This window comes from Peromyscus maniculatus, chromosome 11, assembly GCF_049852395.1.
Source record: "Peromyscus maniculatus bairdii isolate BWxNUB_F1_BW_parent chromosome 11, HU_Pman_BW_mat_3.1, whole genome shotgun sequence".
Taxonomy (NCBI): domain Eukaryota; kingdom Metazoa; phylum Chordata; class Mammalia; order Rodentia; family Cricetidae; genus Peromyscus; species Peromyscus maniculatus.
The window spans coordinates 66,352,094-66,379,437 of NC_134862.1; the positions used below are offsets into that span (position 1 = coordinate 66,352,094).

Here is a 27,344-nt window from a genome sequence, read left to right on the forward strand (position 1 = left end):
TCTGTCTGGAAAAAACAAAAAAGAAAGAGGAAAAACAAAAAAACAAAAAAACCTGAGTGAACAAAGTTAATAGCGGACTGACTACTTCTACAAAAGGGATTTATATTAATAAGAATTGGAGCTACTTAAACTATAGCATCACATTACCACTAGAGGCCAGTAAGAACTTAAAATGTACAAAACAATTTCCTCAAGGAAAGATCTAAAGATGTATTACTGCCATGCATCTTAAAAGGTGAGGGTGCCTAACACTAAAGCAAAATGTGTTAATCCCCAAGTATCAATTGATCACTATTACCCTTTGTTCCTTTAAAATGTTTTAATATGAACTGTTGACTCATTTGCACTGTGAACATACCTTAATAATAACTACGTTAGGTGATTAAATAAAGCTTTTATGATAGTTCCTTACATATAATAAAAGTTGTTTAGCCACGAAGGACTAATTACTTTTTATGAATATACAAAAACAATTGCTTCAAATGCCTTATTTGTTACTATTAAGATAAGCTATAGAAGGAATCCAAACTGAAGACAGTAGAAAACAAATATCTACAACAGAATGGCTGTTGCAAATCCTAAATAGCATGTATGATGGCATTGATTTCAATAAATGCAAATGACTTCTAGCTGGCTCAGGTTGTAATTACCTAAATAGCAAAATTAAAGAAGATATGTGTAGAAAGCTACAACTCAATGATCAAAGCTCTTAATACATACCTCTCCTCTCAAATCCCATATATTTTTTGGCTTAAATTCCTAGCCTCCATAAGTATATTTAACTATGTCTTATTTTAGGGAGCTCATCAATTCCTCCAAAAAGAATTCAAGGTCTAAGAACCAATAATACTAAGAGTCTGGCTAGACAGAGTACTGACTCATAGGAATTAATTGCCTCAGCATCCTATTTCTATCTGTTCTGCAAAACACATACTAGTTACATACTGCATTTACAGAATCCACATTCCATACCTATAGCTTTCCCTTTGTTAGTCTAAGCATCTCTATTTAATGTTAGAACTGCATCTTAAATTATTCTGAAGTTTTCCAAAAGTATTATGAAAAACTTAAATACATTTTTTAAAAGATTTGTTTATTTATTATGTACATATACAGTATTCTGCCTGCATGTGTCCCTGCAGGCCAAAGAGGGCACCAGATCTCATTACAAGTGGTTGTGAGCCACCATGTGGTTGCTGGGAACTGAACTCAGAACCTCTGGAAGAGCAGTCAGTGCTCTTAACCACTGAGCCATCTCTCCAGCCCTTAAATACATTCTTAATCCTTTGGAAATGTATATAATACTCTTGTCTATAGCTAAAAGTTATGTCAAAACTGATCAGAGTCATATGCTTTAGACAAATGAGTTACATTTTATCACAATGTAGTAGCCTTAATTCCAGAGTCAACTATTAAGACAACTTAAACACAGAGAGCTAGATCTACATTAAGTAGAAACACAGTTACCTAGACAGGTTTTATTCAAGTGGCTAACAGTATTACATAAGTTAGCCATGCATAACCCAAAGTCTCCACTGTACTTTATGACTGATACAAGAGCACAATGGCATTGATAGATCTTACCCTTTAAAAATTAGAATTTTAGACACTGTATTTATGACAGAATCCATGTTTTCTGCCAAAATATAAATCTGTATAGCACTAAACTTAAGAAAACTTAAATTATCTGTGTGATCCTGAGTAATTTTTTTATTTATTTTTATTGTTTTTAATTTAATTTAATTTTACAAAATAATTTAGTTCTACATATCAGTCACTGATTCCCTTGTTCTCCCCACTACAGCCCCCTCCCCTTCCCCCCAACCCACCCCCCATTCCCACCTCCTCCAGGGCAAAGACTCCCCCAAGGGAGGATTGAGATCAACCTGGTAGACTCAGTTCAGGCAGGTCCAGTCCCCTCCTCCCAGACTGAGCCAAGCGTCCCTGCATAAGCCCCAGGTTTCAAACAGCCAACTCATGCAATGAGCACAGGACTAGGTCCCACTGCCTGGATGCCTCCCAAACAGAACAAGCCAATCAACTGTCTCACCTATTCAGAGGGACTGATCCAGTTGGGGGCCCCTCATCCATTGGTTCATAGTTCCTGTGTTTCTATTCGTTTGGCTACTTGTCCCTGTGCTTTATCCAACCTTGGTCTCAACAATTCTCACTCATATAAACCCTTCTATTTCTCGCTAATTGGACTCCTGGAGCTCCACCTGGGGCCTAGCCATGGATCTCTGCATCCAGTTCCCTCAGTCATTGGATGGGGTTTCTAGCACGACAATTAGGATGTTTAGCCATCCTATCACCAGAGTAGGTCAGTTCAGGCTGTCTCTCGACCATTGCCAGCAGTCTATCGTGGGGGTACTGAGTAATTTTCTTAAGCCTCCCAACATTTTCCCTTTTTGTAGCCTGAATTTTATTCTAGTTTCTTCATGGTATGTGAAATAAGAAACAATAAAGCATATTGATGCCCAGAATCATTTAAATTGTTAAATGTAGGATGAAAGAGGAAGCATGTTTAAAAATTGGTCTAAAATGAGAGATTGATGAGCCATCCCAGAGGCCAATATTGTTTATTTTTATAGCTATTTCCAGCAGGTTTTTTAAAAATAGTTTTATGAACTATATAGAAGACAGAGAAATAAGTGATTATTTTTGTTCTGCTTAGTATTTCTGGATTAACATTTAAGAAATATTTTAACAAAAACAAACAGCAACAACAACAAATCCCCAACATTTTTTTAAAAGTCTATAAATTTAATTTAGTCATTCTATCATGTCCTCTTTGGCTAACTGAAAGACTAATAGCAAGGCCTGCATACTGAGAATTACAAGAACAGAACATGGTCAAGTTTTTGCCCTACTCCACCTTAACAGTTCCACCAATCTTCATTTTTGACTCTAGTGACTTCCTTACATTCTGACCTCCAATTATTTTTAGTACCTACAATTCACCAGAGAAAAGCATAACAGACTTATAAAGAAGATTCTTAATAGCAAAATTAGAAACAATTTTAGATTTGCTATATCCCATTCCTTTGAGAATACTAAGGACATTACATGCTGGCCTCATTACAAAAATTAAATAATTTTAGAAAGATTAAAAAGAATCCAAAGTAAACTCCTACAGAAAGCACTTTAAGACTGACTATTACCTTGTAGCCTTAAAATTATCAATTTTTTTATATCAAGATCCCTTGAAACTGAAAAACTACTGAGAATATTATTTATATGCATTATATAAACATGAATTATATTAGAAACTAAAATCTACCATATATTGATATTAAAATACATTTTAATGAAACATAACTATTTTCAATCAAAATCTAAAACAATGACACTGTTTTCACATTTTTCAAAGGTCCTCAAAGACTGGCTGAATACAAGACAACCCCATTCTTTTGTTTCTATATCCAATTGGTTACTGTAGTTATTTTGGTTGACATATAAGAGAAAATCAGGACTTAGATATGAAGGTTGAAATAGCAGTAGTATTTTATTAGTGTTTTTAAATAATTATGGGCATTCTTCTTCAACACAGTACCAAAATCTAATATGAATTTTTGCAAGAATAAGTAGGAGTCAGTACAATGTGGAATCTGAAACTACAGCAATAAACTTTACATATAAACACCTTAAAATTCACTTGTCTGCAATTCTTTTTGAGTAGCTCTTTTTACTCCATACGCATGAGTTTATAAACATTAGGTGTTGATCATTTAGAAAGCACTGGTTGGCTGTGATTTCCCATCTTCAAAATGATGATATTTATATACGATAAAAAAAAACCCCTACATTCATCAATCTTGGCAATTGTCTTGCTCTGATCAGAAGTTTTTTGGATTTAGCGAAACTGTCAAGCTCAAGGTAGCAGATAAAACTGTAATTTTAGTTTTGGTCATGAATTTTTCTCTAGCAATAAATAATGTTGGTTGTTTCCCCTGAAATATTAGCATTATGTCTTTCTTTTTCTGGAAAATGTTTGCCATATAGCATGTATGGGAAGACCATGATCTGTTGTAGAATGCTATCCTCTGAACATAAGAGCCCTCCTATTAATCAGAATAGTTGTGACCATGTTCAAGAGTCCCCTGAGATAGAGCTTGTTGATTACTGATGTTCCCTTGTAACAGGAGGGGCTGGGAAGATCACTGAAACCACACCTGGGATTTTGGCAACTCCCCCAAGTATCTCCTGGCTATCTGTAAGCAATTCTGTTCTAAGTGCATGTAGCCTTCTGGTCTTGGGATGTGTTCAGACTATAGAGAAAAGAAAGGGTTAATATAGGGGGAAATCCATTTATGCAGGTATGGAGAAGTCATGACCCATGCTGTTAAGACTCTTGAGTGTAGCTGCTTTGGGGTCCAACATGCTCCTGTGGGTAGTTCCTTATCCAAACTCTATTAGTAGCCCCCAAAACTCATTGGTTCCCTAGGCTGAACTCTGATAGAACTATGCTTTGGTTCGTTATTTCAGCTTGATCTTATGAAAACAATGTTAACTTAGAAAGGGGGTCCTGGGACTCCAGGATTCCACAGATCATAAGCTGGAAAAAACTAGCCATGTGTCAATAGGAAGGCAATGGAAAATTCTAGGAAAACTGGCTGTATGTTATAAAATCAAGTGAGTGAGTAAAGGACTAGAGGTTTTGGCAAATGGGAGATTAATATAATAGGCTGATCTAGAAATTATTATAATCTGCTCTAGACTGTTCAAAGTGGAAATAGTAAGATAGAGCTTATGCAACCTATATTTTGAAACAGGAATCAGGACTGGTAATTCTCTAGTGGTCTATGGTGGAAGAACAGCACAAAAGAGATGAGAAAAAAGAACAATGAATAGAAATACAAACTGATAATAAATGCTCATAAAGTAAATTATGCAGTAATGATTCTGCTTTAATTTTAAAGAGGAAGTTCAACATAGTTTTCAAAAACAAAAATAAAATAAAATAAAATCTAAAAGGGAAGCTCATTTACAAAGATTCAGAGCAATCTATTTTTTTCCCAAATAATTCAAAATAACGTTTACAATACTGGGTTATTTGGTCTATCAGTAAATATAAATTCCAAACTCTGGTCTCCTTCAAATGCTTAAGTAGCTGACAAGAAATGAGTCCTATCTGGCGTTAGCCCTTCCTTGTAATGAGACAAAAGGATTACCATGGCATCTCACACGATAAAGATGAAGCTGCAAGTTTCATTAGGCACAGATAATGCCCAATGAAACGTAACTTTCCCCTCTCATACTTAGGGAAGTATAAAAATAAAAATCACAAAGAGTTAGTAAATGTGATTGGACATGAAAAGAGGAAAGGACAAGTCTAAGGCCCACGCAGTAATGCTCCCCCAAAAGAAATGCTGTGGGAAATATTTTTGTATATCATAATTTCTTAAAACTCACAGAAGTTGTTTTTAAATTAAATTAAAATTTACATGTGGCCTTTCTTTATTTCCAAGTTATAATTTTAGGATATAACCAACAAGATCCATTGTAAGTTACTGCCTTTCAGAGTAACCTTTATAGGAATTTTACAGAGGCTCTTTCAGCCAATAGAAACCCTAACGTTTCAATCAATATTAATGCCTTTTCTGCTCTTAGTGCACTTAAAAAAATAGAAAAGGAAAAAGGAAAAGGAAACAAAAAACATTTTGGGGGAAATTTATCTTAGAGACTTTTAATATGTCATTAAAGAAATACAATTCAAATAAATTATCATAACCTGTTGAGGAAATGTAGATCTATATATTCATTTAGGGTGATTACTTACTATAGAAGTAAACATAATGGAATAGCTTTAAAACAGAGCAATGCTCCTTAAATTAGCTTAAAATATTCACTGCTTTAAATATACAAAGAAATATATTTCTTTTGACCCAAATTTTCAAAATAGTTTTAATCAATATTCATAATACATTTAGCAGGACAATTTACAAGATGCATTTTTAGAAGAAATTTTCTTGATAGATACTAAAATTCTTGTCACATGGCTTTAAAAATATGTTCTATCTTTGATAGTATTCTATAGGCAATTTTCCTCCACAGTGTTGAGGACCGAACTTAGGGCTTTGTGCATGTTAGACAAGTGCTTTATCACTAAGTTATAGTCTCAGTCCCTAGATACGACTTAGCAATGGCAATAATTAGAGCATGCTTGCTGCTCAGGAAGTCTACAAGATACTGAAGATAGATGACTTAAGCATTTTTAATTACTGTATTAATGGTGTCTGCTTACAACCTACCATAGGTATCATCAATTTGGTCTCTTTTATATTTATGTTAATATATGCATGTACACATAGATGCAGGGGCATGTATGTGGAGGCCAGAGGTTATCTATTTCTATCATTCCCCATTATTTTTTAGATTACATTTATCTCTCTGTGCGTATGTACACACATGTGGATCCATGCCACAACAAATATATGGAGGTCAGAGGACAACTTGTGGCAGTCAGTCCTCTTCCTCTACCACATGGATCCCAAAGATTGAACTCAGGTTGTCAGGGTGCACTATCATCCAATAAGCCATCTCATTGGCACTCCACCTTACTTTTTGAGACAAGGTATATTACTAAATTTAGAACTCAATTCACTGTGTTAGATGGCTATGGCGGTATTCTATTTGTGCTGAAATGTGATTTTAATTGTATGTTAATAAATAAAGTTACCCGGGAGTCAGCGCTATTAGAGCCATAGAAAGAGCGTGGCGGTGGTGGCACATGCCTTTAATCCCATAGATCTCTGTGTGTTCAGGGATACAGCCAGCATTGGTGACATACGCCTTTAAGACCTGGAGGGCTGTACTTACAGGCAGTGACGAGGCAGTCATGTGTTTGGGTTTACAACCAATGAGAAGGCAGAACAGAAAGACTATTTAAAGACATACACACAGGAAGTAGGTCTTTTTCAGAGAGCTAGGAGCACCGCAGGAAGGGTAAGGTTTTTGCTCTGAGCTCTGACCTCTCGGCTTTCTCTTTTACATTGATTCTGTGTTTCTTATTTAATAAGACGGTTGGTTACATCTACAGATGGCCAATAAACTTTAGGGATCGGCTCATGTCCCCAAGTGTTGGAAATGCACATACATGCAGCCATGCAGGGCTTTTACATAGGTGCTTGGAACTCAAACTCAAATCTGCATGTTTGTACTTTACTGACTGAACTATCTTCCCCTAGATGTTGTTTTGGAAAGGAGGCTCTGCTTTTGTTTCCTCAAAAAGCAAGAGGTTATGGATTTATTCCAAGTTAAGATGGATCAGGTTTGACCAGCCAAGATCCCCTGAAAGGTCTCTGATGACACCATGGCCCAGATGATCCAACATCCAAAATAGTTTCAAGGCAACTGGCTCAGACAATGCAGCCTTACAGACTATTCCAGTCACACCTGACTATAATCCTAAAATTTTCTTTGTATCCCCATAAGAATACAGTGCCCTTTATCAGCAGGAAGTAGCCTAAAATACTATGCCCATATCCCCCAAAAAATGGATTATGGATGTTTGTCTTTATTTAAGTCACTGATTACAAATTGTTATTGGTCACAGTCAATCTCTTTCTAAAAGAAGAAAGGGATACATGATATAGAAATATAGGATAAATATTTTACATTGCTATAGATTTTAGTTTATTGATACAAATTTAAAGTTAATTTTGTTATACTGCATGTATATTTCTATACTCGTTTAAAGTATTTTGTTTGTGCAACTCATTTGAAATTGTAGTGTATAGTAGAAAAATACAAATAAATAGTCATCTATGATAATCAAACTTATAGTCATGTTAGTTAAGTTTTCTAGGTCTACATAGATATATTTCAATTAGGTAGGAAATCTTCAAATACTTCAAAGACCTACAGAATATCGCATTTAAAATGTTTTAACAACTTGGATTTTCTGGACAATGAGACATGTCGGCTCCTGGCAGCATCGATTTACTTCAAAGAAAAGATGGGTGTTGAAGACACTCCATATGGAGTTTATCTTCTTCTTGGCAAAAATAGCCATTTGGGCAAGAAACTGTTCTTGCATGGATTGTTTGACAAAATGTTGTATGGACTGGACATGCAGGACCCATTGAAAGGTGATCATTGAACTTTGCAAGGCAAGATGGTCCTTCAGGTTCCTCCTGCTTCACGGAAGAAACTGCCAGACATTCTACAGGATATGCACAAAAAGAAAAAAAAAAAGTGACTGAGAGATTAGGCCTATGGGCTGAAGATGGATGCCCCAATGCTGCAGAGGAACTTTGGATGATTGTCCAGGCAAGCATCTGTCTCTGTTGTTTCCAGAGCTTTGGAAGTTGCTTAAAATGCTCTTCCTGTTTACTTAGGTAATATTATATCCTTCTGAGGTCTTTGATGTAGTTGAAGACTAGATAGTTAAAATTATGGTCTCCCTTGGTTACAAGAGGTAAGGTAGATATGAAACCCTGGATTCACAAATATAGGATAAATAAAATATTTTCTTTAAATTTGCCAAATATAAAGAGACTAGATATTGTAACTGTAATTCTTGCTTGATAATTGTTTTTATTATATATAATTTTACTATGCTAAAGTTAAAACTTTCCTTTTTAATTAAACAGAAGAGGGGAAATGCTATGGGATAATGCTTTTGTACACTGGTTTAATAAAATGTTGATTGGCCAGTAGCCAGGCAGGAAGTATAGGCGGGATAAGAAGACAAGGAGAATTCTGGGAGAGGAAGGCTGAGTCAGGAGACGCCAGCCCACCGTCCAGGGAGCAGCATGTAATGGTACATAGGTAAAGCCATGGAAAACGTGGCAACATACAGATTAACAGAAATGGTCTGAGTTTAAGTGTAGGAGCTAGTCAGTGGTAGGCCTGAGCTAATAGTCAAGCAGTTTTAATTAATGTAAGCCTCTCTGGGTTTACTTGGTCCAAGCAGCTGCAGGACAGGCAGGTGAGAGAGATCTGTCCTGACCATGGGCCAGGTGGGACACAGTGGAAAAACTTCAGCTACACCCCGTCTTCATTGTATTTTATTTTTTTTAAGAATGTTATTTTATTTTTTTAATAAATTACATGTATAGGGAGGAAGGCATAGGGTGTGCACCTCAGTGCAGTGCCCTTTAAGGTCAAAAGAGTCTTTCAGATTCCCCGGAGCTGGAGTTACAGGCAATTGTGAGCCAACTGACCTGGGTGTTGGGAACTGAATGCTGGGTCTTGAGAAGAGCATATGTGCTCATAACTGCTGAGCCATCTCTGCAGCCCCTCTCCTTTATTCTTAATGCAGAAAAATAAAAGACAAATCCATTCAGGTCATTAATTTTTCTCTTCAACTTTCTATTCTTTTGAAATGTCAGAAAGTATCCTGTTACCAGAACACCTAAATTTTGTCAGAATGATAACACCTGTTGCCTGTGAACTTTGCTTTATCCTGACAAACAATGAAACAATGGGGTAGTATATTACATGCTAATTTATACATACCAATGGACTTAGTGCAAATTTAAACAAAGCTCCATGCAACTTAAAGAATAATGAAGACATTAATGATAAGCCAATACACTTAAGATATAAATTCACCAAATCAAAAATATTTGTTTCTACATTACTGAAAACTCACTATGAGATCATATTATTTGTTAAAACAAATTTATATTGTATCTTTGAACCTTACAAAAAATCATGTTAATTTACTTCTCAAGCACATAGGCCTAGTTTCCATATTATTTGAACACTGGTATCTAGTCAGCTAGTTCCTATGCTCACCATTACCCTTCATAAGAGAAGGATAGGGGAGTGATAAAAGAGAGGGGAAAGGGTGATGAGAGGGGAGAGAGTGCATAGTATACTTCTTACTGGTAATTTCCCTTAGAACACTTGGAGTCTCTCTGTAGCTTGACTCTCAGTCTCAGCAGTAGGATAACTCAAACACAGAAGTTCTAACTCTACTGTACTACAAGGATGAATGAGTTCTCTAATAAGTATTAAGTTCTGTGAAGAGAGAACTTGGTTTTGGTATATAAAAATAATTGCATATGTAAAGAAGGAAACATCTGAATAGCAGAGCTCACTCAAATGAATTTCCTATTATTTATGTATTTTAAGATAGCTGGGATTTATTGCAATTCCTGTGATGTTCCTACCTTGCTTCACCTATATCTTTGCCTTAGTTGTATACTGCCCCTGATCACACATGCTGTCAACAGCAGGCAGAGAAAATCACATGCTTGTCTTTCACTTCTCAGACATGCATTAGGAAGATTAAGTCCCATAACTCCCACACCGGGTCAAGCACTGCTTAAGCAACTATATGACCTTGATAACTAAATTGAGTTTATGAATGATGTCAATGTCAAGATGATAAATGGCAGTCCAATGCAGTCTATATTTTAATTGCAATAGATCAAATACACCTATTGTTCTTATTAAATTTCTTAAACAGAAAAACAAAAAAAAATGCACAAAACAACCAATTCATATATTAACTCTAAGGGAAAACCAGTCCATATGCAATTTTTCTTAAAGTATTATATTGTGTTAATTGAAGTATAAGAAAATAATAGTCTGGTTGTTTAAAATATGGCCATGATGTTCTATTATTACTAAATAATCAAAACTATAGGTCCTTTTTGAGCAACACATTTGTTACAGGTAGAAAAATGAACTATACTAAGAATCTCGAAAGCATGTCACATGCATTCATTTTATTATATTTAGTGCCTCTTGCTATATTAATATAGCTCACACTTGTCTCTATTTGAGTTGACTCTCATCATTTTTTTCTGTAGGGGCAGATGCTCTGGAGGAAGGCTAGAACTTGCAAAGGAATGTGAATCTTAGTGAGGAGGAAAAAAAAAGAGTAAGTAGTTTATCACTATTGAGCTATCAATGTCTGGACTTTTAAAAATGGATACACAGCCTGCACTGTGACATTATAAGAAGGAAGACAAGCTGGGAAGGTCTAGCAACATTAAAAATCTTTTAATGGCTCTACCTGTCTCTAAAGCACAGTGGCAACTGAAATAAAATTTGTATGCATCTTTCGTAAATTGTAACCTGTTTGAATCACAAATCACTGCATGCACAGTGAAAATGATAACAGTCTTCTTTAATGAATCCAGTTAAAGAACAACCCAATTCAATGAGCTTTGCTCTGATGCAGTACACTGATCTGAATTAGAAGTGAAGTCATTCTTCTTTACAAAACAAATAACAACAACAAAAACTTCAAGAAGGAGAAAGGGAAGAAACATTTACAGTAGAAGGCTACAAAGCAGTAAAAAGCAACAGTCAGCTTTTTCTTTGTGATATATCAACATAAGTATATAGACCAGACATTCTTAAACCTAATCCATTTCTGAAAATGTGCCAGATGGCAAATCTTAATACAACAGGAAGAAGCAGTCTATGATTTTAAATGAGAAAATAAAGTTTAACAAGTTCATATAAAACTATTAATTTCCCCCAAACACTGAGGATCACTAATGTTCTATGTAACTAATGTTCTATGTAAAGATTTCATACTAAAATGCCAACACAAATTCTTTGATGTTTAATGAATGTGTTGGTAAGTATAATTATAGTATCAGATACATGTTCTCATTCTATACTGCAAACATCCTATAAGATTAATAAATAATGATTTATTAAAGATAGATGATGAATGTTAACATTAAAAATTAAAGACTTTATAAAAAACCAGCACAATGAATGGAGTTGCCTTTGCTTTTTCTCACAAATAAAATATGCATATGCATAGTACATAAGGACTCTGGCATGGCCAAGGTTATATCTTGTCTTTCTGCCTTTGGGACCTCATTAGTATTTATCACTTCTTCTCAGGAGGTGCTTTCTCACTCCTCCTAGACTTGCATATGCTTTCATTATTTTAGAAGATGGAAAGACTGAAGCCAGGTATGGTGGCTCACTTTTATAACCACACCATTTAGGAGTTTGAGGCCAGCCTGAGCTACACAGTAAGTTCATGACTAATTTGGAACTACAAAGTGAAGCCCTATCTTGGCTGGTTGGCTGGGTGGATAAATGGATGGATGGACAAACAGATATCACACAATTTTTTAAAAACAAAATTAAAAAAAAAATCCTTTAGGGAAAAGAGGTGATATAGGACAGTGAACCTACTGAATATGCCCTTATCCAGATTTGTGAATAATTTTATAGTTTGGGCCCAAATAGACATGTGGATTCCTTTTAGTAATACTTGACTCTTACTAGTTAATTTAAGCTAACAAAACAAAACAAAACCTCTGTTAGTATAGTGAATATTTAGATAAAGAAGTTAAAGAATGAAGATACACATTCACACTACAGAGAATAAGAAAACTGAATATAAAGAAGAAATAATGTGTGAAGTCACAAAGGAGAAAAGGTAAAAATTAAAGTGTTGTAGTTTGAATAAGAATGGCTTCCATAGGCTCCTATATTTAAATACCTAGTGCCTGCTGTATTTTAAAAAAGGATGGGAAGGAGTCACACCATACAACAGAGCCCACATAGGAGGTTGCATGGTGTTGATATCTTTATTTTGTTTGTTTTTGCTTTTTCAAAACAGCCTTGACTGTCCTGGAACCTGCTCTGTAGACCAGGCTGGCCTCAAACTCCTAGAAATCTGGCTGCCTCTGCCTCCCAAGTGCTGAGATTTAAAGGCTTGTGCCACCACTGCCTGGTCTCATTTATATCTTTTATACTATCCCACTAGCACTGCTCCTTGACTTCTGTGAACTATTGTAACAAACTAGCAAATCTAAAAAAATGGTACATGATAGAGCCTCTGATTTCTGTACTCAAATTAGTCTTAAGCATCAGAGGCCCAGGAATTGAAAATGGCCTAAGAAGTAGAGGCAGTATTATAGAATTTAGCTCTTAATCTGTAGAATCCATGACAATAGACAGGTGCTGTCAAAATATAATGAAATGTATAGCATCCAGTGGTGTCCAAAGACCAGGAAAGCTGACTGTCTGTCTGTCTGTCTGTCTGTCTATCTATCTATCTATCTCTCTGGTGTGACAAACCAGTGTAACAAACTATTCTCCCTTTAGCAAGTGATGTTACCTTTCTGAAATTATTTTCTCAATTTCCTTCTTTTATAAGGGAATGACATCATGACTGTACATCTAAGTTGAGAATTTTAAAACCTGATTCAAAGTAAAGGAATGTTTTACTAAAGAGGTTTTGTATCTAAAGTCTGGATGGATGTGGTGGTCTATAGGTAAGCCTATTGTTTTATGTGTGAATACCTGAGTTACTTAAAAATTCAAAGACAAGTAGAAAATAAAACTTCTGAAAAAGTTGAAAGTTAATAACTTTGTGAACATAGGTTAGATGAAGGTGGAGTTTGAGTGAGAGCAGGAAAGCTAAATGTTCTTTATTTTCATTCATGTAGCCTGGACCAGTGCATCAACCAATTATACTAAGAATTAAACTTAAAAGTAACATTATCTACCTTAATAGCTAGGTCCTGCCAAATTACAAAATGGTTAAAAGCAAACTCCAAAATTACGGTGCTTAACGTCAACCTCATGGATAAAAAAAGGAAACCAATATTAAAGCCCTCAATACTTCTATAATTTCATCTTTCTTCCATGGTGCAGACTAAGTAATATAGGACTGCCAAGTGAGTCTTTAGAGGTGTAACCTCATCTACTATTATTTATAACAAATGGACTAGGACAGTGCCTATTTGGGGGTAGTTTAAGTCTATTTAAAGAACACAGAGATCAGTAAAGAAAACCAGTTATACTTATAATTCCAGCATTTGGCAGGGTGAGGCAGGAGGATCATGACTTTGAGGCCTGCCTTATATGCTACAAAGTAAAACTTCTCAAAAGGAGGGTATCATAATCACTATTCTATTATTTTGAAGAGATACCATAACTAATGCAACTCTTAGAAAAGAAAGCATTTAATTGGGGGCTTGCTTACGGTTTCAGGGGGTTTTAGTCTATTACCATCGTGGCAGGAAGCATGATGGTGAAGCAATAGCTGAGAGTTACTTACATTCTGATCCACATCTTTAGAAACACTGGGCTTGGCATGGGTTTTGAAACCTCAAAGCCAACCCGCAAGTGACACACTTCTTCAACAAGGCCACACCTCCTAATCCTTCTAATCCTTTCAAATAGTGCCATTCCCCAGTGACTAAGTGTTCAAATGTATGAGCCTATGGGAACCATTCTTATTCAGACCACCACAGAGGGAGTAGCTGATTATAAAACTTCTACTTATCTTTATAAATAGCTAAGTAGCATTTGAGACATTAGGTTGAAACTTGAATGTCTCATGTAACTCTATGGGTTTGTGTTTCTCCTCTACAATAAATAATAGAGTGCTTTACTGTGCCAGAAGGTGATACTAACTGAAAGAAAAGTGGCATGTCCTTAGATTATTACAGAGCTGCGTGTGTAGCACAACTCAGTACATCACTGATTTTCAGCATATAGGAATGCTTTGCAGAAATGCTAGAAGAACCTACCAAAGAACAGAACTCAGGCAGAAGGAGGATCAAGGTTAAATAGGAGCCATGGCAAGACCTATATCCCCATCTTAGATTATTTGATGACGGAACTTCACACATTAGAAAGAGGTAAAAGTAATTTCTAGAACATAGAGAAGTGGTCAATAAATGTTAGCAATCATGTTATTGTTGGTCAAAAACAACAAGATCAAGAGCTTAAGAAAAGGTCTGTAGGAAGCCAGCTACATGAAAAAGAATCTGTGTCTCTTTTCAACCGTGACTCCTAGTTAAGACCCTTTGGACTCTGAGTTTTCTCAGCTGTCAGATCAGAACAATTTAGTTTCAACCTCTCAGGGAAATAGCAGGAATTGATGACAAATATAAATCACTAGAAATAGTGCCTGGTGTTTTTAAGTCCTCAGAAAGAAGAGCAGCTTGTCTTATTACTTTAAACATCTAATACAATGAATTTGTTTGGTATTTCTACAAAAAAATATTAATGCTAAAAACAGAGTAATACATGTATGTAAGAGAAGAACACCTTTTGAATCTGAGTAATTGTCAGGAGTCTATGATAAATATAAGCACATGGTTTTTGGTTTTTGGTTTTGTTTTTAATATACTGGGGAAAATACTGCAGTTTGCTTTACCAAAAGAAAACTCCTCTGATTCTATCAAGTAGATCTTGGTACACTACTGCACCAAAAAATGGTATATCATTCTGAATGCAAATTTCACAAGGGAAGAACAAGCAGCTTAATAACCCACCAACTCCTCTCAGATGAGAGGAAGAAAGTAAGATGATGAAAAAGGAAATCTTTTTAACAGTGCTGCTTCTCACCAATGACTTCCAAACTTCCCAGTCACATAAGCCTCTAGGCACAACACAGTGACAGCTACACTTGGAAAGAATAACTAATCCTAAACAAATTTCAGTTAGTACAAAAAAAAAAATGTGTGTACGTTTCTCAAACATAAAGCACTGAGAAATCTAGGGATAATATTATTTAAGTTGAATCCAAACTCAAAAGATTAAAGATTTTCACTCCTTAAAATGAAAGCCCCCAAAACACACACAGACAAGCGAGCACGTGTGTGTACATGCACATGCTTGAAATCCTAAAAACGATCTCATTTTCTCTATACATCCAAATACAAGATATTCATTGTCTGGATCTATATACTGTATAAAAGCACTGAAATAGAAGCACTGTTAGCACCATTTCCAGGGATACTAAGACCATGAAATACTCTACAGTTATGCAATGCCCAAAAACAGACCTTCCTACCAACACAAGAAGCCTGTCCACTTTCTCTCTTAGGCAATTTCTATCAGATAAAAAAACAGGGATTTTGCAACCAATAATTCATCCAAATAATATAATAATTGTCCCCCAAGCATTCATTCACTTTTATATTTTCAACATGACAAGAAAAACAGAAAGATGAAGAATTGCATGCAACTTTACAGTATGTTTTAATGTAATGAACACAAATAGTGTAAATTAATCCTTACATCTATCTTCCTCTGTGTTGTGCAAGAACAGAAAGAATAATATGCCATTTATGCATCATTCCTAGAAAAGCTTTTTTCTTTAACTGGCTACTATTAGACTTGAACTTAATGACTATGAACTTAATGTTTATTCTAGCTAGAGTAACTATTGCAACACAGAAATATAGGCTGAGCATGAAGTGATTAACTACATCACTGTTAAAAATCAAACAAGTCTTCAAGTTCTTAAAAGTCTCTTTTTAAGAGGTATGCTAGAACTATCAAGATGGTTAAGAGGTCCTTTCATAATGGACCTGAGTTCAGTTCCCAGCACCCAGATGGTGGATCACAACCATTGCTAATTCCAGTTCCAGGGAATCCAATGTCCTCTTCTGACCTCCACAGGTACCAGGTATGCTTGTGGTACATATACATACATACAGGCAAACATTCATAAACATAAAATAAACAAATCTTTTAAAATGTTGAAAGAAAGAGAGAAAGAAAAGGTATACTGAAGGACACCTAAAATTTCAGTATTCAAAAAATTTTTTAGAAAGAGACTGTTAAGTCTACAATGAGCCTAGGCTACACATCAGTTCCAAAAACTGAAAAAAAAAAACAAAAGAGAAGAAAAGAGGAACAGGGAAAAAAGGGAGGGAGAGAGGGGAAAAGGGGGGAAAGATGGTAATGTGCAGCAATGTAGCATATAAACCAAGTTCTTCTGTAACTAAATATATTTACTTTAAATCTGTCACTGGAATACATTTTCCATTAATTCTGTGTCACTAAAATTCTGGACATCCTTATTTTAGGTGGTAAATATTTTCAGTGCATATTTCGCAAAAATGAAAATTGAAAAGTTAAAAGAAAACAGAGTTCATAGACACTGAATACTAAGAATCCATGAACACTGCAATACTTTCCAAAAGGCCGTTGGATAATGACTCAGCAATGAGAAGATCTGAGCTATGTGAATTGAATGTTCTACATCTTCTGGTTTGTTTCCTTATAATGCTTCAGTTTCATACTGTAACAATGCCATGCTTTTAGGACAATGAAAGAGAGTGTGTGTAAGTAGCAGCTTTAACAAAAAAATAAATAAAATTAAATAAACAGTAATGAGCACTGGTTTGTATATATGACAGAATATGTATAAGATCTTAAAAGGGTAAGAAAAGAAAATTGTGCTTTTAATTTTGAACTTTAGAAAACCAAATGTCTTTACACAAGTTCTTTAGAGCATCTATAACAAACATATTCCTTCAGTGCCAATTCTCATGTACCAATTAAATTTAGTGATAGAAATAATAATAAAATTGTCAAGCCAAAAAAGTTTAAAACATAATTCTGAGCATCAGTCACTATGATCAGAACCAGATCAGGGGTTTTGTGATGTCAAATTCACTGTGAACTCTGCCACCTATGTATCTTTATCAAGCCAAAAATTATTTGCAAATCTATTTCCATATTCAATAGACCACAGCCTGTTAAATGATCAGTTGCTACTCCACATAGGGGTTCCAAAAAATCTGGCAACAGTAAAAGGTTTCTGAATGTGTAATGACCAAAAACTAATTCAAAAATCAAATGTGTAATGAACATATTCTGGCACTATTCGCAAGTGTTGCAACCATGACTTTACCACACCCTTGGTTCTGAACACACAGTATGCATACTTTCACTGAGCATGTAGTTCATGTCATAAAATGCCAATAAGCACTGCTGGAATACCTCATACCATATATAAACAAAATACATACATCTTATTAATACACAAATTTGCTTTCCTCTTTAACAAATGGTAAGATTATACATATACCAAATAATTGTTTTTAAATAAATTTATGATTTATTATTAAATGTTCTATTTGTATAGCTACCTTTATAAGTCTATATACTCAGGCTGCTTTAATTTTCTTGGGTAAAAACAGATTACAAGTGGAAAAGTTTAAGAAGCACTATATGAGATATGCTTAAAGACACTTTATGATAAATGTGCAGTTAATTTTATCAATGTCAGCACTGGGTAAAAGAAATTCAAGTGGAAGTATGTAGTGGGTAGCCATTCCAGCTTGGATCTGGAAGTTCCAACCCCCATTGAGACTCTGGCAACTGTCACGCCTACGAGGCGGGGCGAGGGGAGGAGCTGGAAACCCGAGAGCTGGATGGGCGAGCGCTCTCTCTGTGCCTGGACCCTGGAGGGTGGAGGTTGACTGTGCAGAGCTCCAGAGAACACCGCTGGATTGCGATACACCTTCCCCAGACCCCCACAACCTATTCATTCCTTCATTTGTAAGTCATCCACTAAATAAATCTTCCTTTTAACTACGTGGAGTGGCCTTTATAATTTTCCCCAATAGAAGTATCTTAACTTCTGAAAATTGCTATCATCTCATAAATTTTCACACTGGTTTCAGTTTCATTACTAGCACTATTTTCAAAAGCTAAGTCTGAAGCAGCAAATTAGCTCATCAGCTCCGTGATGTCGGTTTCTACTCTATCTGAGGGAACGAAAGGAAGATGGGTAAAAACATCCACAAGCTTCATGTAGGAGGGCAAATGACAAAAGCACTCTCCCATGAAGAACAGGTTAGAGAGACCTGATTAGATACATGTTCTAGAGGATAAAAATACTCTTTAGTGTTGAAGATCTACAGGAGATGAAGGAAGGATTCCTAGGTGGGAGAAAATTGTCTCATATGTGTGAGGCCTTGAATTCAAGCTCCAGCACTACTTACCTACACACACACACACACACACACACACACACACACACACACACACACAAGCTCACAACCATCTGTAACCCAGTTTTAGAAGATAAGATATACTCATGTGACCTGTGGGCACCAGACACATACATAGTATACAAACACATTCAAGCAAAACACTCATAGCACTAAACGTTAAAATATTTGACTATTGATTGTATTGTATAAAGCAACTATGAGGTCAAAGGTTTATATATGTAGAGTCATATAATAAATATTTGACAAACATTCTCTCAGAAAAGTATATATTCAAACTTAAATTCCCTAGTACAAAGGATGAAGCTACCCAATGTTGACAAACTGTAAGCAACAAAGAATTTAACTATGTAGATATGAAAGACTATTTTAAGTGTGCCATTAAAAATTTGCTAAGTGTTACTGAAAGTGCACTGTCTTTGTGCTAGACATTACAGACACAGAGTCCATTGTGGTTATGTAATCAAATAATACTAACACAATATGACATTCATTAAAAAAGAACAAGAAGGGTAAAGAAGAGAGAAGAATGAATAATCTTAATAGCTACAGGTGTTCAGAGGTGATAAAAAAGGCACTGTACATTATTGGTGAAAAGGAACAAGACAAACACTTGACTAGAAACTTATTTCTAGTGACATTAGAAAATTAGGGCCAAACCATACTAGATGCCTTTTTATATGATGGTTAGTTAGAGTACTGCAGAAGCCATACTTATGTTATATTTCATACCTTAAAAAGTGAATCTTATGGCAATCTTACCAAAAGCAATATACAGGTTCAATGCAATCCCCATCAAAATTCCAACACAATTCTTCACAAACCTCAAAAGAACAATATTCAGCTTCATATGGAAAAATATAAAACCCAGAATAATTATAACAATCCTGTACAATAAAGGAACTTCTAGAGGTGTCACCATCCCTGACTTCAAGCTCTACTATAGTTATAGCAATAAAAAAAAAAAAGGTTATAACTGTAATTAATGAGGCAATTCCACATAATTTATCTGGTAATCGAGAAAGGTTTATTTCTGCTGTTGCCTTGCTTGCTGACCTTGACCTTGATATCCTCCCTATGCTAATTCCCTGCCAGGTTCCACCCTCTTGAATGCTTAAGGGAAGTTCCTTGTCTGTGTATCCTGCATAATGGGTGTTAACAGCTTAGATGCAAGACTGTAAAACATCAGTAGAGAACTTCTGCCTTCGGGGGTTCTCCCATTGTGCTGTAAGCCTGTATTTAATACCTCCTCCCTCCTTCAATAAAGGGCATTCAGCAAAAAATAAAATAATAAAATAAAATAAAATAAAATAAAGAAAGAAAGGTTTGTTTTTGGGGTAACTTACAGCCAATAGGGATTGGTTACAGGATTCAGGAGAGATGAGGTACCATCCAGAGGAGAAATCTGGCTTGGTCTCCCATCCAGCTTCCAGGACCACGAGGTATCCAGAAGGGGACAGCACATATGTACCTCAAGTCTTAAAGGGCTCCCTCTCAGCCATGCCCCACAGGCAGGTCAGCCCCAGGGGCAGGATATAGGCAGGTGTGGCAGTTAACTGCTATCACTCTAGGGACTGTGTTTCAAGGTCAAAGCTGCAACAGCTACCTACTACATCTCCCCCCTTTTGTCTAAATAAGAAAATTCTAACCTAATACAAAACTATTTACAATAGGGATGATTACCAAATATTGTCCCAGAGGAATAAGGGATAATGATCTAGACAAGATGAAACTACACCAACAAGAACAACACCAAACAAGAAACATATATTAAAATCCAGAGGAGTCTGGAACATAGGTAAATGGCATGTTACAGAGATCCTTCCAAAAGATGTCCTACCTTGAAAACCTGAATCTAATACTTATGTTCTAGCTAACATATAAGAAGATTGTAATTATAACTGTTAGTCTCCAATGCCATCAAAAACCTGAGAAGGAATATAATAACACCTGAGAAACGGGAGAAGGATGAAAGCAACTTTTGGGAGTCTTGTGAGAGTAGACAAAGAAAGCTGGCAGCCTGGACAGTCAACTAGAATTTCTCAGTACTGTTGGTGCATTCAAATTGGCTACAGGCCTAGAGTATCTGTCAGACCATTTTCAGAGGCAGGTTTTTTGAAAGACTATCCTATCCTGTCTCGGCAGAGTTCAATAGTCACTTTTCTTTGTGTCCTGCTCATACCAAAGGGACAGTATTCGTACTGTCAACGGTTGAGGCAAGGGCAGTTCTTTGCCCAATAGGCCATTTTTTGTGACAAGAAGACAAACTTCCAAATGGAAATGTCTCAGAAGCCCAACATTCTCTCAGGATCAGATCAGTGCTGTCAGAGCAATCGTGTCTCGTGTCAACAGAATTCTAAATTATTAGAACATTTAAATGCCATATTCTCTAGGTCTATGAAGTGTCTGAAGACTACCTATCCATCTGACATATGTTTCTGTAAGTCTGAAGAACCTAACTAACATAACTATAGAAATGACAAGTGTGAGTGACTCAGTAGGTCTTTCCTACTAAAAAAACTTAAGGGCTAAGGCTTCATATAACAAGATAAACAGTCTGTAAGCAGATGTACTGTATAAAGACAATGACCTCAAGATTGTGATAATACACAAAATAGCTTAAACAGAGTAGGAATGTATATATAGTACAATATGCAATATGACAATAATCTTAAATATATATCAATATACAAAATATCCTAAACAGAGGTAGAACATATATACAGTATGACAAATATAATATTACATTTGTATCAATATACAAAATATTTCAAACAAGAGTAGAAATATATGTACATTATAACAAATATAGTTCTGTATTTGTATCAATATATAATTTATCTTAAATGGGAATATAAAAATAGTTTGCATTTGTATCAATATACAAGAATCCACATCAGTACAAATTATCTAAGGCTGATATTTTACTAAATAAGTTTACTAGTAAATACAATAATCTACCCTAATATCCTATACCTATCCATTCCCCTTTTTCTTTTCTAAAAAAGAATACTGAGTCCAAATTTATTGTTCCACCCATAACCCTACAATCATCCATTCATAACCCTGAGAAAAAGGAAACATTCGGGAGAGAGGCGTTGTTCTCTCTATGGAGTACTGTAAGAAAGCTTAGATTGTTAGGTCTCAATAGGCTATCCATAAAGTATGCAGCTAGTCTCAGAAATGGATAAGATTGTCTGATATTCTGGCTAAAAGTGTAGTATGAAGGACCACCTCATCTTGGAACTGTTCTGAAGAGTTTTTAGTCTGAAGGTGATCATGAGTAATCATTCTGGACTGAGTAGAGTTGTTGTGGGGCCCCATTTTCCTTCTAGAGACTTCAGAAACTGCTATTGTAAACGACTTATTTTTTACTGTGGAAAACTTGACCATGATTAATATCAAAGTGCAAAGTCTGGATTTAATGTGATATGTAAAAAGGAATTCTGGAAAATCAAGAATAAGCATGGAGAGAAATAGAATCTTGGTGACAATGGTCCCTTTTTATTGGGTTTTTTTTTCTGTCCCACACCAGACGGCTCTTTTGGTATGAGACAGAATCTCTTAAATTTTTCTTTTTGAGCAACATGCTTGGGTTTAGAGAAGGAGGGAGCCAACTTCCAACTCCAAAGCCAGCTTGATGTATAACTGAATCAGAACCATAACCTTTCTAGAGTTAAAGAGATATAGATGTTAGGCAGTGAGATTTTACCCTATGTAGATTGGTACCAATAGATTCCTTCCTTCTGTTGCAGATGTCTAGATATACAAGGCCTTGTGATTTCTGGAAGATGGGTATTTCTATTATCCTGTAAAGACAAAAAAACAGAACCCTGCCCCAACCTTTGTTTTTCTTACAATTTGTAGAGATGTCACATCTGTGGATGAGCTTTTACGTCTCATTAAAACAGAAAAGTGGATCAATGGAATCGAATCAAAGACTCTGGTGTAAATCTACACACCAATGAACACCTGATTTTTAACAAAGAAGCCAAAATTACACAAGGGAAAAAAAAAGCATTTTCAACAAACGATGCTGATATAACTGGATGCTGGCATGCAGAAGAATGCAAATAGATCCATGTCAAGGGCCTTGTACAAAACTTAAGTCTAAGTGGGTCTAAGACCTCAACATAAATCCAGTTACACTGAACATGATAGAAGAGAAAGTGGGAAGAAGCCTTGAATGCATCGGCACAGGAGACAACTATGGGGATTCTAGCATCTGTAATATCCATCCATCTGTCCCTGGTACATGAGCTGGCTTTTGGGGAACCTATTCCCCATGATGGGATGCCATGCCCAGCCTTGATGCAGGGGGAGGAGTTTGGTCTGCCTCAAGTTGCTATGTCATGCTTTTGTTGACTCCCATAGAGGCTTGCCCCTTTCAGAAGGAGGAAGAATGGATGTGGTGGGTAGATGGGAGGTGGACAGAGGGAACAGCAGAAGAGGAGGGAGGGGACACTGTGGTTGGTATGAAAAAATTTAATTACAAAAGCAAAATTTAATATTACAATATAAGCTCATTTACCAATATTTTAAAAGAAAGCTGTCTGCTTTTAAAATATGAATCGTGTAAGCCATGAATAACCCATGTCCACTTAATTGTATCTAATAAAAATAAAATCTGATTAAATAGTTTGAATACAGAGTCATTCTAGACTTTTGAGTCTTTTATAATAGTTTTGTCAATCAAAACAATTATTTACAAGCAATCTCATAATTGATTCAAATTTTAGCTAAATGTAAACAAGTTTTTGTACTCTAATATCAACAATTTATAAGACACTACAAATAAAGGCAATTACAATAATAAGAACAGATTGCCAGGTTTGGGAATTAACATCATTGATTTTTGGTGGTCTGACAACACTGATATATAATCAGTGCACAAAAGCACTAGTTAAAAGGATTCAAAAGAAGACTGGAGAAATCTGGGGAATCAATCACTTCTATGCAACCAGAAAGTTGCCTTTTGTTTTTAAACAAAATATTCCAGTTATTTTTATAAAGTAATTATTTAGGATATATATAGAACTTAACTTAAGGAAACAATGCAAAACAATTTTCCAAAAATTGCCAAAGAATAAAACATATTCTTTTAAAATGTATGATTATATTAGTCTTTCATCTGATTTTAAATGCCTGTAGCAAAATTCCTATTGTTTAGCCTAACAAGAACTCAAAATCAATATACTGGGATACTACTCCAATCACTTTAATCACAGGAAGTTGATGAAAGGGGCCCTAAAATTGTTAAAGCTAGCAGTATGTTGTTTCTTCAATAAAATCTAGAAGGTAGCTTCCCTAATGAGTCCATTTTATAAAGAGTACCATAAATCTTTGTCTATTATAATTTCATCTTTCACTATTATTAAATTTCAAATTGGTGAATAGTATTATTTTTGTTAGTTTGATACAATTTAATTTATTCTGAGCAAAACTGATAATCAGACCTCCTCAATAATAACCCAAATCAGGGCTAAGAAGAAAAATAAAATCTGTATCTATACACAAAATAAAATAAATATGCCAGATATTCTTGGATCTCCCAGCTTGCTAAAGCTGTGTGTGTGTGTGTGTGTGTGTGTGTGTGTGTGTGTGTATGTGTAGAATATGTGTATGTGTGCACTTACGTTTTCCTCTATAGTTCTCCACCTTAGTTTCTGAGATAGGATCTCACTAAACCTGTAACTTGACATTTTCCCTAGGTGGCTGGCCATTTAGCCCAGCTAGGATTACAGGTGCCTACCACTATTATGTCGGTATTGGGCATCAGAACTTAGTTAGGTCTTAAAGCTTGCATATCAAGCATTTTTACCCACTAAGCCAATTTTTCTAACCCCAAAGAAAACTATTTCCAAAAGATCAAAATTTATAACTATTATGAAGGCAAACAAATTTCACATTTGAGGTTCAAAACAGAAAAGTCAGTGATTCTAACTGCTAAACAGTATCTGTATTTGAAGTCCTAACTAGAGTGAAAACTAGTTCAAGAAAACTTCATCTATTACATCAGAACATGAACATTTCATTGTTCATGTTGATTATAAGATATCTTTAATAAACCCTGATTTTTCTTTAAAACAAACAATAAAGTCCATGTCTACCCCTTGTCCATATTTTTTCTCTCTACAATTTTAATTATTTATAGTCAACCATGGTCCAAAAATATTAGAAAACTCAACTGTGCATAGTTCTGAGTAGAGTGATGAAATCTCATTCCTGTAGGAGGTCTATGCATTAGGCTACCCATGCATTTTACTTTGTAGCTACAGCAGATGTCAGACTGTCACAGTATCACAGTGGTTGTTCAAACAACTTTATTTTACTTAATAATGGTTCTAAATTGCCAGAGTGGTAATGTTGGCAGTTTAGAAATGTCAAAGACAAGTTAGTAAAAAAAGTAAAAGTTTTGACTCAATAATGAAAGAAAAATATCATATGCTAAGGCTGGTAAACCCTTTGATGAGAACAAATCTTGTATCCAAAAAATTTATTCCCAAACAGAAAACATTACAGTCACAGTATACGGTAAGTGTTATGTCAAATTAGAAAAGGTGTTTTATATATATATATATATATATATATATATATATATATATATATATATGTGTGTGTGTGTGTGTGTGTGTGTGTGTGTGTAAATATATATATATATGTGTATATATATATATATACACACACACACACATATATACCTATATATATATTCATTTCCGTACAGTGAGTAAACAGTTAACTGAGTCAAGAAGCAGCCTTCAGAATGGGAGAAAAATCCTTGTCAGCTATGCATCTGTATATGTATATCGGGAATATATAACTTCAAAAAATTAAAGAAAATAAAACAACTTAACCAATAAATAGGCTGAGGAGCTGAACAAAACTCCCAAGAGGAAATACAAATGTCTAATCAATAGTCTGTAAAGTGGGAAATTAATACTACTCTGAGATTTCATTTCCCCCTTGTCGGAACAGCTATCATCAAGAAGACAAAAGACAACAAGTGCTGGAGAGGGGGTGGGAAAAAAAGAACATGTGTTCCTCCTGCTGGAAGTAGAAACTGGTATGGCCTTGTGGACAATCAGTGTGGAGTCTTCTCAAAAACCTAAATATAGAACTTTCATATGACCAAGCTACACCACTCAAGGGCATTTACCCAAGGAACTCTATATTCTTCTACAAAGGCATCTGCTCATTCAAGTACTGTTATTCTACTTAAAACAGATCTCAAGGCATCTTCCCAATTTTTTTTTTTTTTTTTACCATCTTTCCTGAAGTAATGAGATGGCAAAATTTTAGTATTGGATAGCAACATTTAGAAACAAAAAGGAAAGGTAATGAGTCAGGAACAACAGAAATAGACCCCAGACTCCTGATTCTTAGTTCACATAAACCTACAAGATCTCATTTAATCCTTGCCATTCTGACCTATGATTTTATAAAATAATATCAATAGAAGTAAAAGCAGTAGTAAAAATGGCACTTTTAATGGTAACCACTAACAGTCTTTATACAAATTTCAGGGAAGCCTCACAGTGAAGTTAGTACTATTATCTCAAAAGGAAATGGAGGCAAAGGGAATATGGGTAACTAATCATAGTCACACTGTATGGAAGTAATAAAGGTACTGGTACCCACATAGTCACAATCATAATCACTATGATTTTTGCATCCTGGCTGGTCACAAGACTTAGGAGATTTAAGGTTTAGTAAGTAGTAGGGTACTTACTAGCAATAAGGACCTCCTGGTCTCAGCTGGTATTAGTTGTTCCAAACCAGTTGATAATTGTGGCTGTATTCCTTTTCTGAGGTTTTGTCATTTATTTATTATTTATACACACACACACACACACACACACACACACACACACACACACACACACACACACACACACCTGTGTAGGTTTATGATACCGTTTGTGTTCAGGAGCACTCAACGGCCAAAAGAGAACATCAGATCTCATATAACTAAAGATAAAGGTGGTTGTGAGCCTCTACATGGGTACTGGGGACCAAACCCAAGCCCTCTGCTAGTATAATAAATCCTCTTAACCACTGGACAATCTCTCTGGTTCCAGTGTCCACCTTTCAATCTTCAAAAGAATTTCAGTTTAGATTATAGATAAATTACACAGTCATCTTAATAATACATAATTTCTTAGTAATATATATTTTCTTTTGATTTTTTCCCCTTATTTATAAAGTAAGGTCTGTTCTACTTCATAACAACTTGACACAAGCTAAGGTCATCTGTGAAGAAGGAATCTTAACTGAGAAAATCCCTCTATAGGATTGGCCTGAAGGCAAGTCTATAGGGCATTTTCTTGATTGATGATTTTATGCAAGCAGTGCCAACCCTGGGCAGGTGGTTCTTTATGGTATAAGTAAGCATGCTGAGCAAGCCATAGGAAGTAAGCAAATGAGCAGCACTCCTTCATGGCCTCTGGATAAATTCCTGCCTCCAGATTCCTGCCCTACTTGAGTACCTTCCCTCAATGATGGATTGTTGATTGGAAGTGTAAGATGACATAAACTCTTGCCTCCTCAAGTTGCTTTTGATCATGGTGTTTTATCATGGACAAGATCTTTTACAATTCTAAACAATATAACCATGCAAATTCAGAACAAGGACACCTATGTAGA

At 35.4% G+C, this 27,344-nt stretch overlaps 1 protein-coding gene across 5 annotated transcripts in view; it reads right to left on the minus strand.

The window, feature by feature from the left end:
* Rasal2 (RAS protein activator like 2) overlaps positions 1 to 27,344 on the minus strand; it is a 301,544-nt gene that overhangs the window by 170,494 nt on the left and 103,706 nt on the right. The gene's annotated exons all lie outside the window — the stretch shown is intronic.